Source organism: Leptinotarsa decemlineata, unplaced genomic scaffold, assembly GCF_025532065.1.
Source record: "Leptinotarsa decemlineata unplaced genomic scaffold, Ldec_3_MD MMD2_tig00001019_RagTag_RagTag, whole genome shotgun sequence".
Lineage (NCBI taxonomy): Eukaryota > Metazoa > Arthropoda > Insecta > Coleoptera > Chrysomelidae > Leptinotarsa > Leptinotarsa decemlineata.
In genome coordinates, this window is record NW_027412557.1 from 2,748,322 (window position 1) to 2,763,208 (window position 14,887).

At 36.0% G+C, this 14,887-nt stretch overlaps 2 protein-coding genes across 2 annotated transcripts in view; one reads left to right on the forward strand and one right to left on the reverse strand.

Moving 5' to 3' along the window:
* LOC111518250 (juvenile hormone esterase) overlaps window positions 1-9,498 on the reverse strand; it is a 160,807-nt gene extending 151,309 nt beyond the window's left edge. Inside the window, exon 1 of the mRNA XM_074175311.1 lies at window positions 9,303-9,498. The gene's annotated coding sequence lies outside the window, so the exon portion shown is untranslated. The remainder of the gene's footprint in view (window positions 1-9,302) is intronic.
* Window positions 9,499-14,579: 5,081 nt separating this feature from the next.
* Window positions 14,580-14,887, forward strand: part of LOC111508437 (juvenile hormone esterase) — a 102,358-nt gene continuing 102,050 nt past the window's right edge. The window contains exon 1 of the mRNA XM_074175326.1: window positions 14,580-14,702. The gene's annotated coding sequence lies outside the window, so the exon portion shown is untranslated. The remainder of the gene's footprint in view (window positions 14,703-14,887) is intronic.

Sequence of the window (14,887 nt, forward strand, 5' to 3'; positions counted from 1 at the left end):
CCACCACCACAACCAATTCCAACTCGATGTGTTGAAAGAAGGCGATACAAGCAAACAGTGGTCGTTGAAACTTTACGGAGTGCAGACGTGTACGCTGTCTGTCACGATGGATACCGTCCAAACTGGTGAAGAAGGACCGCTCATCAGTCGATGGATCTTCGTGGTATTCAGACGTATGTTTATTCTGTTCAAACAGGTACAGAGTACACATGAAGGACAATATCAAACCCTGACTTTACAATGTATGCAATCTAGTTTCCTAATCTCAAAGTTGAATTCCATGTTCAAGGTCATGAACATAAATGAAGGATGTAAACCCCGTACCGTGCATTCACACCATTCACACCAACCAAATGTAATTACGTCACTATGTCACACACTCACACACACACACAAAATTTCTTATGAAAAAAAAAATTCTGAACGATTCATGCACCAGACCCTTCAAGGTCACATCGCCTTGATGTTACTAAACAATAAAAAAAGCAATTAATACGTCATAGTGGTGGGGGGAGGCCGAGAATCAGCTGTATACATCTACTTATTACCTCATATTATGTTGTTAAATGTCAATGTATTCAGGCAATTATTCAAAGTTCCGCCATTTTGTAGTAGTTGAAGATATTGACATTATATTCTAGGGTTGTGAAGCGTTTGTCAGGAGCTTCAAAAAGATGTATCACAAGATTCTCATTTCTGTTTAACTTTTTTCCCAGATGGCGCCCAGTCGCCATCTTGGAAGTTTCATCTGTCAATTTCACTTCAAAGTAAAGTATTCATGCAATAATTTCATTATCACAAATTTAAATTAGAGTTGACCTGTTCAAAAAATAAATAAATGCACATTAAAGAAATGCAATGTATGCACTGTTTTGTATATTACCTGTGTTTGTTGTTAAAAACCTATTGAAACTGATGAAAAAATAAAAACCAGAACTACTTATCAAAAAAAAATTGCAAGCCCACCTAACTTAACCTTCCTGAGTAAACCAATGAAACGAATACCAGTGGCGCTTTGACAAATTATTGTGGAAGTTTCAAAAGTGATTATCAAAGATGCTTGTGTATCTGCCTGTGAAAGATAATGACGATAATTCAAGTAAAATAAATACCGTCCTCAAAGAAGTGCAAAAGAATTTATCAACAGCCAGTTGAAAAGAAGTGGGTGTGAAAATGAAAACATATCACTGAAAAATTATGTTTTGAATGGGAAAAACTCTTGAAAAAGGAATAATCACTCATGGTACTGAATTGAAAAAACAGAAGAAAACGAGAAAACATGGATATGATTATGAGTTAATGAGTTATAAGCAAAATTTAATATTCAAATAAGCAGAGGAAAAATTATGATATTTTAATTTTAGTAAAAAAAAATAATTCATTATTGTATGAGGATGAAGAAATAAAAGACGAAAATAATTTTTCACAAAACTTGTTTCTCCTGAAAATATAGCATTATGGCTAGATTCCTATGGTTGGGATTGAATCAAATGATTCAATCAAAAGATTGCAAACCAAATTACGTCACGACGTTTCGATTGTTAGTATCCACAATCGTCTTCGGGGGATAACTGGACTTATTCCTCCGAGATCTGACTATTTATAGGTCATTCGAGTGCTTTCACCTATCCCCTCTTCCCTCTTACCGCTTCATTGGTTTTAGCGGGAGATAACCGTTTGGCGGGAGTTGGTCGTTTTTCGCTTGACTAGAGGTTTTCATATGTTACGTATCTCTACGCTAGCTTGACTGAATGCGTTGTTGGACAATATATACGCAGCTTCTTTGAATTTTCTCCTAAACCAGTGTTCCTCTTTGTGGATGATTTCAGCTCGAGCCCACTTGATGTTATGTTGATGAGTCCAAACATGCTCTTCTATTCCGGATTTGCTGGTTTCTCCTCGCTGTGTGTGTTTCTTTTGCTCAGCAATGCGAACTTTCAATGGCCTCTTAGTTTTACCGATGTATGATTCTCCGCACTCGCAGGGTATCCGGCAAATGCAATTCTTGGAATCGCAGTCCGCGTTTGGTGGCCTGGTTTTTGTGAGGCTTCTACGTATAGTGTTTCCAGATCTGAAACAGGTCCTAATGTTATACTTGGATCCAATCCTTCTTATCCTTTCCGATAATCCTCTGATGAAGGGAAGTACAAGTACTAGTTGTGGCGGCTTCTCTTCCTTGTGGAGTTCTTGCTGTCTTCTAGCTGAAGCCTGTTCTACTATCACTCTGGAGTAACCATTCGGTTGAAGGTCATTTTTGATGACCTAGTTCCTTTTCGAGACTTTCCTTTGTATTACAGAGCCCGAAAGCACGGTCTAGTAGAGTCTTGATGATTCCTATCTTAGTCGATTGATGGTGGTTGGATTTCCGGTTCAGATTTCGATATAAAGATGTTTTCCATTTCATGTCGGTCCTCTTCACCAATACGTCTTCCTTCTGGACTTCTTTCTCCATTGTGAAAGTGATGGAAAGACTTACGTTGTTGATGTGCTTTAGGAAAGTGTCTAGTTCTGCTTTCCCATGGTTCCATATTATGAAGGTGTCGTCTACGTATCTCAACCAGACTCGGGGCTTCTTGTGGGCTTCTTCAATGGCCAGAGTTTCAAACCACTCCATATATATATTGGCTATAACCGGTGGAAGTGGCAATCCTATTGGCAGTCCCTTATCTTGCGTAAAGTATTCGTCCTTCAGTTGAAAGTAGCAGTTTCGTACACAGCATCCTAGTAATTCCATGATTACTTGTATCGGTAAGTTTGTTCTATCTTTCAGGTCCCCATCTTCGGATATATTCTTCTGAATGATTTGAAGTGCTTCTTCGACAGGAACGTTGCTGTAGAGGCTTTCCACGTCGAAACTGATCAGTTGATCCTGCTCTTTGACTTCGATTCTCCCTAGTAGTTCAACAAAATGCCTTGAGTTTTTCACAAAAGATGATGTTTTACCTTGCAGTGGTTTAATTATTGGTAGTGAAAATCTGGACAAGTTCTGAGTGGCTGAGTCTCTGGAGCTAATGATCGGTCTGAGCGGAACATCCTTTTTTTGAATTTTGGGTAGTCCATACAAGTGAGTGGGCTTACTGTGGTGCGGTTTTAGCGATGATATCTCTTTTTCCGGAAAATAGACTCGGTGTTTTTTCAAAGTCTGGTACAAATTTCTTTCAATTGATGCAGTAGGGTCTTTTACGATCTTCGTGTATTTTCCTTTCTGAACCACCTCTTCGATCTCCTGTTCGTAGGGATCAGTCTCCATCACAAGAGTAGCGTTTCCCTTATCTGCAGGTGAGATCTTGATGGTATTGTCTCTACGTAGCCCGTTCAGGGCTCTTTGTTCTTTATTGCTGATGTTAGAAGTTGGAACTGGTTCTCTGACCAGTCAAAAGCTGGAATCACGTGTCTCCGTGGTGATTTTGAAAGTTTTCTTGTGAACACAAGATCTTTCAACTGAAATCACAAATGTGCGACTGGCTCCTGCTGGTTGCTCCGAGCATTTGTATTTCTTTCTTCTGGTAACTAAGTGTTGACCATCCTTACACTTGCCTGCACCTTACTGATGATGGGCCAAAATCTCGAAACACGTGTATATGGTTTGCCACTTTCTTGAGTGATAGGTCCGATTGATATATATATATATATATATATATATATATATATATTTAGGGATAGGGATATTTTTATGCATGAGGTCGTTTAATTTCGATTAAATTGGTACACTCGACCACCCTGTAGATTTCTATGGGTTGAACAAAACCTTCAAAAACGATAACTAATCTTTTAGCAAGTTTTTTACAAACTGTAGGTTTTCTATGCAGTTCTTGCTCAGCAATTAAACTGGAAATATTGTGCTTTAACATGGAACGCCATCACTTACCATTGGCTGAGATGAATAGAGCTGTAGGGCTTCTTCAAGGTGGCATGCGACAAAATGATGTAGCTCTTCGTTTGGGGGTCTCCCAAAGTGTTATCAGTCTATTGTGGCGGCGTTTCCGTGAAACTGGCAGTCCAGCCGAACAACATCCAGGGCGAGGACGCGCTACAACAACTGCAGTTCAAGACCGATTTTTGGTCTTAACCGCAAGAAGACAACCGACAATCACAGCACCTGAGTTGGTTAACGTGTTGCAGCAGACGCACCAGGTAACCATTGGTCGTGATACTGTCAGAAATCAACTGCATGAAGCAGATCTCCACAACAGAAGGCCACTTAGATGTCCATCTTTGTCGAGAGGCAATCGCGGTAGAAGATTAGGGTGGTGTCAGGAACATCAAAACTGGGATGCAAATGATCTGTAAACAGTTTTGTTTACAGACGAATCCAGATTTGGATGTCATCCAGATTCTCGTCGAGTAAGACTGTGGAGACGACCTGGAAATAATGAACGTTTGAGACACGTCCAGGAAGTCCACACATACAGAGGTGGTACAGTAATGCTATGGGGCGGAATCATGATCGGCGGCAGAACCGATCTCGTTTTTCCAAATCGCTTCCTCACAGCTCGACAGTACCTCGACACCATTTTTCTACCTATCGTCCGTTCGTTTGCTGGTGCTGTTGGTGAAAACTTCCACGTAATGCACGATAATGCTCGTCCACATGTCGCGCGTCTATTGACTGACTTGCTCACCAACGAAGGAGTTGATGTATTGCCATGGCCAGCACAATCACCGGACCTGAATATCATCGAGCATGTGTGGGACATGCTTCAACGAAGAATTACTCCGCATATGGAGAACATTCACACAACGTTTCAATTGAGAGAGCTCTTAATCGCTGAATGGGCAAATGTACCTCAACAAGACATTGACAATCTCATTTTGTCGATGCACGATAGATGTAGGGCCGTAATAAACCAGCGTGGAGGCCATACTTTGTACTGATTCCAATTTTTTTTGTATCTTGTTTTCCCTAAAGCGATTTAAAAAAAAATTATTGCCATTTTTAAAAATATCCCTAGACTTTTTCGATGTGTATATATACATATAGTGAGGTGGCAACACGCTATTATTCTAGTGAGGTGGCAACACGCCAAATACAGATTCACCGGGACCGGTGAATTGTACCCTACATGGGGAGGAATAAGATAAGGCTAAATCTGTCAAAAACTGAACTTGTCAATTTCACGAACACATTCACCGACGTGAAGATCTTCAAGGAATTGGTGTCAAAGAAAGTGTGTGAAAGAACAGAAAAGTACGAAGTATCTGGGAGTTATCCTGGACAAGCGCTTGAATTTTCATGAGCACTTGAGTCTGGCAATTCAGAGAGCGGAAGCGGCGATTAAACGCAACTACCCTCTCATTGCACGAAATTCCAAAATGAGAGTTGACAACAAGCTCCTGATAACGATCGATACATCTCATTGGAGCATTCACGAGACATAGCGAAGGTCGAGCCGATTACGGATTTGATCCGATTACAAACACTTCAAGTGGTTCATTCCAAAAAGTCCGCTGATTAGTAATATCACGGCAGTTAGAATTTATCATAATCATGGCCGGCGTTACGATGAGTTGATTTATGAAGCCCTCGATATTTTCGATGAGCGACATGTAAATGACCGTTTGTAAGTTCATGAAAAAACTGGCATAGCCTTGACGGCAGGAAGCACATTATCCAGTCGTTTTGAATTAAGTCCATGTTTTTGGGTGAGCGTTAACCCGCTAACATCGCGGTGGCGTTCCCCACTGCCTCGTCTTGGCGGGGGTGTGAGGGTGCGCTTGTCTGAAGTAGGAGTCACTTTGCTACTATATCCTCAAGGTAGAGGTACTCATAAAATGTAGACATGTAAATAGTTTATTTTATTGAAAATATTTTTGCTTTTGCTTTTTGCCTACCTGGAGTGTCATAAAAAATATTTTTTCTTTTGGGTTGCTTGCCTGGGATGCCTGGGGATTTCCCACTCTTTCAATAGTGTGAGGGAGGTCAGAGAGCTCTAGTTAACATTTGCTTTTCGAACAGTGAACATTATTAAACAAAGTTCTTCTGGTGACTTTTTTCTTATGAGGTTTGAGGGACTATGTCTTCTAGAGTATCAACGGGCAATGCTCGTTTGGGTTCGAGTTTAAGGCAGAAAAAAAATCTGTTTAAAATCTGTTTTTCCGTTAATCAGCTGTCGCCCCCATACGAACAACAACTCTCAGAAGTCGAGAAACTTGTGCGAGCTAAGGACTAACGAGGTCTTACCTTTTAACGTGTGATTCCTAACAGAAAGAAATGATGTATTAAATTGGCCATATGACTCATCAAATCACTGGTAGTGAATTACCATCTGATTGTCAAATTTTACGCAGCTTATTTTATAATACACGGCGAGTGAAATTGAACACCAGAGAAGCTGCAAGATTCATAATAGAAAGTTGTAATTTTTTGGAAGAAAGCTAAGATACCAAACAACCAATTGTGTTGTGAAGCTTGAAAAACTGTACAAAGAGTGAAGAAAACTACAAAAATCGCTAACAAATCTGAAAGCACATTTCGAAATGAAAAAGTAGAAGCTTTCAAGTCAGCCTTCAATGACCTTTTTGATATTGCTCTCTGGATTAATTGAGAAATACTGTTGAAGGAGACAAGCAGTTAATTGAGAAATACTGTTGAAGGAGACAAGCAGTTTTTGTTACTCCACAGAAAAAATGACGTCCTGGCTGCATGGAAGTCGTCCATATGAATTTTGTGAATGCAGAACAATGAAGAGAAAACAAACGAGCAGCTAAGAGTTTTTCTGTATTTTTCCACGTTTCCCTATTCTTTTCCCTTTCGAGATTGACTTGAAGCCTATTCAGTGAGTGTTTTGCTTACTGCTTGTTACTGCTCAATGTGTTTTTTCCTTTTTTCAGAAGTTGTAAATTTAATTACACATCTGGAATCTTCAACAAGCAGCACATCAGAAGAAGAGTAACAAGAAGTGATGGAGGTGAATTTTCCCGACATACAGCATGGAAGACAAGAAATAAAGAAAAAGGAGTACGCAGGAGGAAGCGAAGAGATTATTACAAAAAAACTGTCTTTATTGTTAGACAGATGTAGAAACGCAGTTTGTATAATATCAGCTTCTACAGAGCCGTTATGTTTTGACTCACATAATTTATTAGAGAGTAGAAGTATAATACGACTTCGCAGATAGCTATTCCGAGAACGAAGGACTGAACTTATTGAAAATAGATTCTAAAATTCCGATTCATGTACTGATTAAGATCAATCTCTGTAAGTATCATGCTTACGCTGATGATACCCGACTTTATGTATCGTTTAAACCAGAATTGCTGAATGTAGCTGACATCAATATTGAACTTCAAAACATTTATGATTCTTCTGTGAAACACGAACTGCAACTCAATCCTTAATGTTTGCAAGTCCTTATGTTTGGTCCCTAGTTATTATGCCAAAGGTATTTACCTCAAGTAAATATTTCTCTGAACTCTAAATATAGTACCGGAGGTAACAAATCTTGGCTTGATATTGGATAATAATTTCAGGTTCAAAAAGCAAGTTTCACTATATATCCAGAGAGCTTACGCGAACTTAAGATTAATTTACCCTCATCGAGCATACCTAAATACTCAGACAAAAACCAATTCATGCCAGACTCTCCTCCTTTCACAGTTCACCTACTGTTCACTTGTATATTTTTCCTATCTGGATAGTTTAGATTTGTGCAGGATACAAATAGTCCAAAATTCCTGTTTACGTTATATCTATGGCATCCGTAAGTTTTAACATATTTCTCATAAGCTTTCTCAGTCGCAATGGCTGTGAATGAAGAATCGTTTCTTATTGCAATCTCTAACCTTATTTCACAATGTAATCATCAACAAATCATCGCAGTATCTTTATGATAAAGTTCGATTTCGTGAAAATGAACATGAAGTGAGTATCCGACACAAAAATACAATAACTGCCCCCCACCTCAGCTCAGCACTGCTTGAGAGATCGTTCAGTTATTCTATCTACACTCATTACAATAGTCTTCCCACATACCTAAAAAAATTGAAACTGCCACTTTTCAAGCTACAGGCTTATAACTGGCTATATGAAAAACAGCTATCATGCAACTAAAGTCTCGCATAAAATGCAAAAATTCAAGACATTCCGTAAGCATTATGAATTATACCCGTCTCTTATTCCTTTTATTTTTTTTTCTCTCCCTTACTACATAGGCACTATAATTTTTTGTATATTATATGTTTGATGAATACTTTAAGTTTTGTATATTGTAAAGGAGTTGAATGGAAGAGCAGGATTCGGCGTGTTGCACACGCTTGTTTCCCGAATTCCGCTCCGTTATTTTACCAAACCCATTGTATTTTCCTTTGTGTACTTTCTTTTTCACCTTGGTAAATAAAAGACATTATTATTATTATTATATTTCGAGTAGAGAAAATGTAGAAAAATTAGTAGTTAAGCCATTACTACCTCAATCTGATAAATGATTGTGAATGTAGATAATAATAATTTCTTTTTTATATTGCTCTTTTATATTTTAAATAATAAAATTTTGAACATTATTTCTTCTTGTTTTTTTATATCTTTTTGCTTTTATTTTCTGCTAAATTCATCATTTTCAATTTGGATTTTGCCATATTTACTTTGAAAACAGTTTCAAATACACAATTGTTCATGTAAAAAGTGAGAAGATGAATAAAGCAAAATTTGGAAAGCAGATGTAATTGAATCTATCAATATTGTTAGGTATTTTATAAAAAAAAAACATTTTAATGAAAAGTTTAAACTTCAATCTCGATGGGACACGGGCTAACCTTATCCAGTTGAGCTGAAACTTCACCAATCTCATTTTTTATTCAATTGACAGCTTTTAGGTGTGTCCTCTTAAAAAAAATTCTTCGTTGATTTTTTGTGACCATCTACAGTAACAGATAAAAATAAATTAGGAGTGAGTAAAGAAAATACCAATGAATTTTCAATTACAAAAATGCTTGAACCCACAACTTTATTTTCTAGAGACGTATCCACAAGAATAAATGAAATAAAAATCGTGAATCGCCAATCTGCAGAACAGCAGATCAACGGGGTGAAGAAGGTGACACAGAAAACCTCTCAAAAACATATATAACGAATTTTTCCAAAGAAGAGCTCAGTACAAGGATAAACCACCAAGAAACTGAAAAAAGAACGGGGCAAATTGATTAGCGAATATATTTTTTATTCATTTCACTTTGCTAGATATTTTACATTTATTACCAATACAATTGTATGTAGAATAGATTGGGGGAGAAATATCCAGAGCACTGTATGACCAAGGAAGTGTTTATCAATTTGGCAGAAACAAGACCTTTTAATTTATGCTTACCGGTGACAGAGACAGATTCTTCTCTTCGGCCGCTTTCAGCTTCAGTATGAACTGGAGATGATGTAATGGAACAATATATCGAAGCGCCAATCAATATGCACGTGAGAGTTCTAATATGCAAGAGAGAGTTTCTATGTTAATAAAATATAGCGGTACCGGCTTCTATTCGAGGTTCGGTTCACCATACTGGTGTGACGATCTCGTACTGAACTTGTCGCACCTGTTTGTGAGCAAAAAATAAGACCCTGATTCTGTTTTTGAGATAAATATAAACAATTTAATTTGATATTTACTGAACGGATAGAAAGGGAAATTTTTTCCTTTTCATATTTGTAATTATGTATTATAATAGGTTCGTTCCAACCTTGAGTCACAAACAGATTTCCAACTGTTTATAAATCGTTGTCAACGCGCATGTCTGGTAAATATTGGTTTCTGATTAATTTGAAATTTCTGATTGGAACAGCTGATAGTTCAACTGAAGTTTGGCATGGAATTTCAACATAACCTTTAAAAATAATTTGGAAAAGAAAGTTTTTGGCTTTCTACTACTCCATCTTGATACAAAAAGAGGGGATGAGGGAATCTTCCAAAGAAAGGAAGGAAGTAATCAATTTGAAAATAAGTAACTCTATACATGGATGTGTAGATCATGCAAAGACATGCAAACTTTCAGACACAAACTGAAAAAATACTTCTATATGAACACTGAATTATACAGAAGATACTTTTCTCTACTCAGTTTGTATATCAAACATTCCACAACGAATGTCACTCCTAAAAATATAACCCCTTCAATTCTTTAAAAATAAATCTAATCAAGTGTATTTCTGGAGAGTGAAAGAAGGTTGCAGTATTTTATATCTCAATTCTATTTACTAATCAATATGGAACTGGGAGGTCACCGTAATAATTAATTTTTGTAATTAAAGATTTTCACATATTAGGTTCACTTGAAGAATTCCTAATTTTTTCTGCGCCAGCAAATACATAATTTATTTTATAACAATTTTTGCAGGTTATGTTGTTTGTTAGTTGCATGAACATAAAACAGAAACAGTAATACGGAATACGCATGCGTCAGATTGATGGTTAGAAGATAATCCTCGAACCATTCTGATAGATTTCGAACAGGTTTGAATCTTGGATGGAACAGAAAACTGATAGTTTACTAATGGTTGGAAACTCACGTTGGAACGCAATCACATTACTGCGCAGAATCCTGACTGTCAGAAACTGTTTCTGACGCTGGTTGGAATGAACCTAATGACTTGAAATGAGTACTGAAGAATGAATATTTAGCATGAGGGTATTCACAAGTTCTGAACATAGATGAAACGAAAAAAAAACATTTCACTGAATGTAGTTGGTTTGAAGATAAGCCGGAACGCCTATATGCAAAACTTTTAAGTAAAAAATAATGACACTTTTTTTCTGTATTCATGTCAATGAACGTTTTGCCAACTTCAAATTATTACAATACTGAAAGCTCTGAACTTACTCTACAAAAAATTCAAAAAAAGACTTCGAACAACTGTAATTCGATTTTGAATATAGATCATTTACAGAAACGAGAAATTTATCAGATACTATAGCGTATCCGAAGTATGAAATGCAATACAACGACAGTTGCTGAACCAGCCTTCTGGAAAAATATGCCATATGAGTTGATGAAATTCAATGACTCATTCTTAGTATTTTTTCGTCATGGTTGAACAACTGAGATGAAAGTTTTAAACAGATCCCGACGACGTGTATAAGAATATGTGGAACAGAACAAACGATGGATCATTTTACAATACTCTTTCAACTAAGTATAATAATAATATAATAAAAATCATACCAAATAAAATATCAATAATCATATCCTATGAATATGAAAGAAATCCTTGAAAATGGAATACCAATTCGCTAGTCACGAAGGGAAAAAACAATATATGTTTACGATTAAAAAAAATCGTAACATAAATCAGAACGGAATATTAGAAATACAAAAAATTTGTGAAGAATTATACAAAAGTAAAAATGAAACTTTCAAGAAAAACTCAACCTCGGATAATGTAAGTAATTTGTGGTAGATTTGATGAATTACATATACGCAGAAGTGGTAATAACATGAGGTGATGGAAGACGATTCGAAAAAAATTATTGATATATTCAACAAAACGTGTATAATAAAACTTGTGAATAATTATCATATAACATAATTTGGTCGTGAAACAATAATTCAACAAAAAAAAAACAATATTTTTATTCCAATCGAATGGTTAGGGTAAAAATAATACTTCACAATTTACACATCTCCTGAGTGAGTTATAAACTCAACTAGGTATGTAATGCCGTCTCCTTGAATACTAAAAGTTGCATTGATAGAGAGAGGTATCAAGGGACATTTGGGTCATTACCAATAACATTATTGATAATTGGAGAATTATGAATATATATCTGGTCATTCAGAAAGATGTTTTTATAAGAAACATGTTTTTTGATTTCAAAAGATTCCAATATATTTAATTTTAGACTTCCTGGTTCAATGTGTAGAATTTTCGGACTTCGTGTGAAATCGTGAGTGCTTTCTTTGAGATGATTGGCGTAGTTGGAATCTTGTTTATTCAATCTCTGGCTGAAACTACGCCAATAATCTCATAGAAAACACAATTTCACACAAAATCCACCGAAAAGTCTGGAAATTCAATATATTGGAATCTATAGGAATCAAAAAACATCTTGCTAATAAAAGCAACATCGTTCTGAATGATCAGAAAAATATTTATAATTCTCTAATTATCAGTAATGTTTTTGGTAATTCCCAAATGCTCCTTGATACCTCTCTCTACCTACAAATTTGAAGTATTCTTTTCACCACACCCATTCAATTAAAATGAATTTACACATATTACAAGCCGAAACTGTAGAACATTTCCATTCCATTCTACCAACGAAGTGATAAGCCAAAACAAGCACTTTTCCTAACCACTAATACTCTTTTCGACGCGCGTTTCCCAAAACAAATTGGCATCTTTAGTTCTCTTCATCTCTGAAGACGCCAACTTGCTTGTTGGAACAAACATCGAGAGAAGTATTGCATTTCTAATGATTGAGAAAAGTTTTTGTTTTGCACTTATTCTACACCAGAGGATCAAGAAACAACTAAACTGAATATACTGAAAAATATACTGAAAACCTATAAAGAATGAAGTTAATAATGTAAAAGCAGAAATTTCAAAGTTGGTGACAGATTTTATTGCTGAACACATTGGTAGAAGTTAGACATTGTCCATCTTGATCATAAAGTGTAAATTTTCTCGACCGGTGATAATGCCGTCAAAGCAATTTTTCTGGTTTGTGGGGCGTGGCCTGTATGTTTTATGTCTGACTTTTTGTCTATAACTGCTCTAGATATAATTAAAGACGATGAGGATGCGAGAGAAGTGCTTTAGTTGTCCTCACAGTAAATACTACATCGTTCAGGGCCTGGGTTCCCAATCTTATTCAATCGGTAATGGGCATAGATTCATTACAGGTAGCCTGGCTTCATTTATGTTAATCACCTCTTTCTTTCGGTTGCAATTGTTTTTGTTTTCTTGAATTTCTATCGCCTTTCTTCATAGTATTGGATAGTAGTTCTCAGTTCAATCGAATGCGATACCGTGGGTATCGCGATACCGTGGGTATCGCATTCGTGGGTATCGATTCTGCTAGTTCTGATTTAATTCTCTCATATTTGAAGAACAGGGTACTTACTCTCCTTTTTAATTCTTCGTCTCTTTTGTCGTGACTAGTAATAGGAGTTTTCATTCGAATATCTATCTGGGTGGACTGATTTCCTGCACACAGGGGCCCATTTTCACATCTGTACACCAGTGGATCCAAAAAGCCGATTGTTTCTAAGGTTGTCCATTTCATTGTGAATTGGATTTTTGTGTTGATATAATTTAGATATGACAAAATATCGAAAAGTTGCTCTTCACAATGTTGGCATACCGCGAACGTAACGTATTACAGAAGGCAATTTTCCGTTTCCTATACTACTATGATAATCAATATCGGATAGCATAATCGAATAGCATTCCATACCCTATACGTATAGAAAAGGCATATCTATAAAAGAACTTCATTGCCTCTGACAGTATAACACTGCAAACGAGTACGCTATAATATACTTTGTAGTTTTATATCGACGACCAAATATTATCTGGTGGGTTGGATCTATAAGTTTATTAATATTTATAAAAACTCTTCGTCTATGTTATTTCCCAAAACTGTCGTAGCTTATTCTATGATTGCAAAGAGTTTCTTTGAAACACAATATCGCCGATTTATGTTTTTAATGGCATTTGTGGTATCTCACAGCTATCTCCAAGTCGCTTGTATTACCCGGAACGTACACAGTAATGTTATTGAATTTGGAAAAACCATATTTACTGCATTATTTCTGCGGCATAATTGTCATATATCCTTTTTCGGATAATTATTTTGTTTCTGAGATATCTTCAAATTTCTGAAAGCAATACATACATTTTGCTCATACCCAAATGCATGTTACAGAAGATCCACCTTGATCGCATGATGCACTCAAATCTAGAAAAAAACATTTTATTGAGAATTGGAGATCATGCACTCTTAACATTAGTGGGGTTAAAATGAAACCACAGAAGATATCTTCACTAACTGTGACTTTGAATCAATTTCTTCAAAAGGGGGTAAATTATATTAATACAAACTAGAACAGTACAATTAGCTTTATATTAACTTCATTTCTCGTGAATACCATATATTGTCCTATCGGTGGGATTCAACTGAGCATTTGCAAGCCCTCCATTTGCACCGAGTCCACTGAAATATTTTTTGTGTGGCTATTTGAAATGAATAATTCTCGAAAAGAAACCAACTAATATGTTGCTAAACGTTGTTGAAGAATTTCAACACCGTCTATTTTTTTGGCAAGAAATGAACCCTGCACATTTTGAGCATACGATTCAGAGTATAATTATTGTATATATTGTTAATAACGTCAAACTTCATTTCGTATCCCCTTTACATCTAAATTTTTTATAGGGGTAGCTGTTACCCCTAGGAGTTGAAATGTTAGCTGATTTATTTCAGTTGAGAAGTGTATTTTCATAAATAAAATAGACCTGCTTTAGGATTTATCATTTGCATTCATAATTACGTAGAAAATGATGGTACCGTTACTTTAGAACCTGACTGTATATATTTGTTATATAACATGTATAAGACTTTAGGAAGATAAGATAAGCATTCATTTCACGAAGCGACAATATAAAACATTTCACAATCAAATATTGACTATCAAGTTTTTAGCAACAGGAGACAAATACTTCAATATTTGTGTTGCGAGTTGAATATTATTATTTTAATTTCAGTGTTGAACTTCAGGTAAGCTTCCAGTTTATTCAATGACACAACTTCCAAGCTATATAAATATATTTTATTATCATATCTTAGTAATCACTGAATCGCTAAAAAAAATAAAAAAATATTTCTATTTTTCCTGAAGAGGTAATTTGCAGCAAGCAAAACGAAAAAGTTGAAAAAGTGCTGTGAGACATTCCTGAATTCGA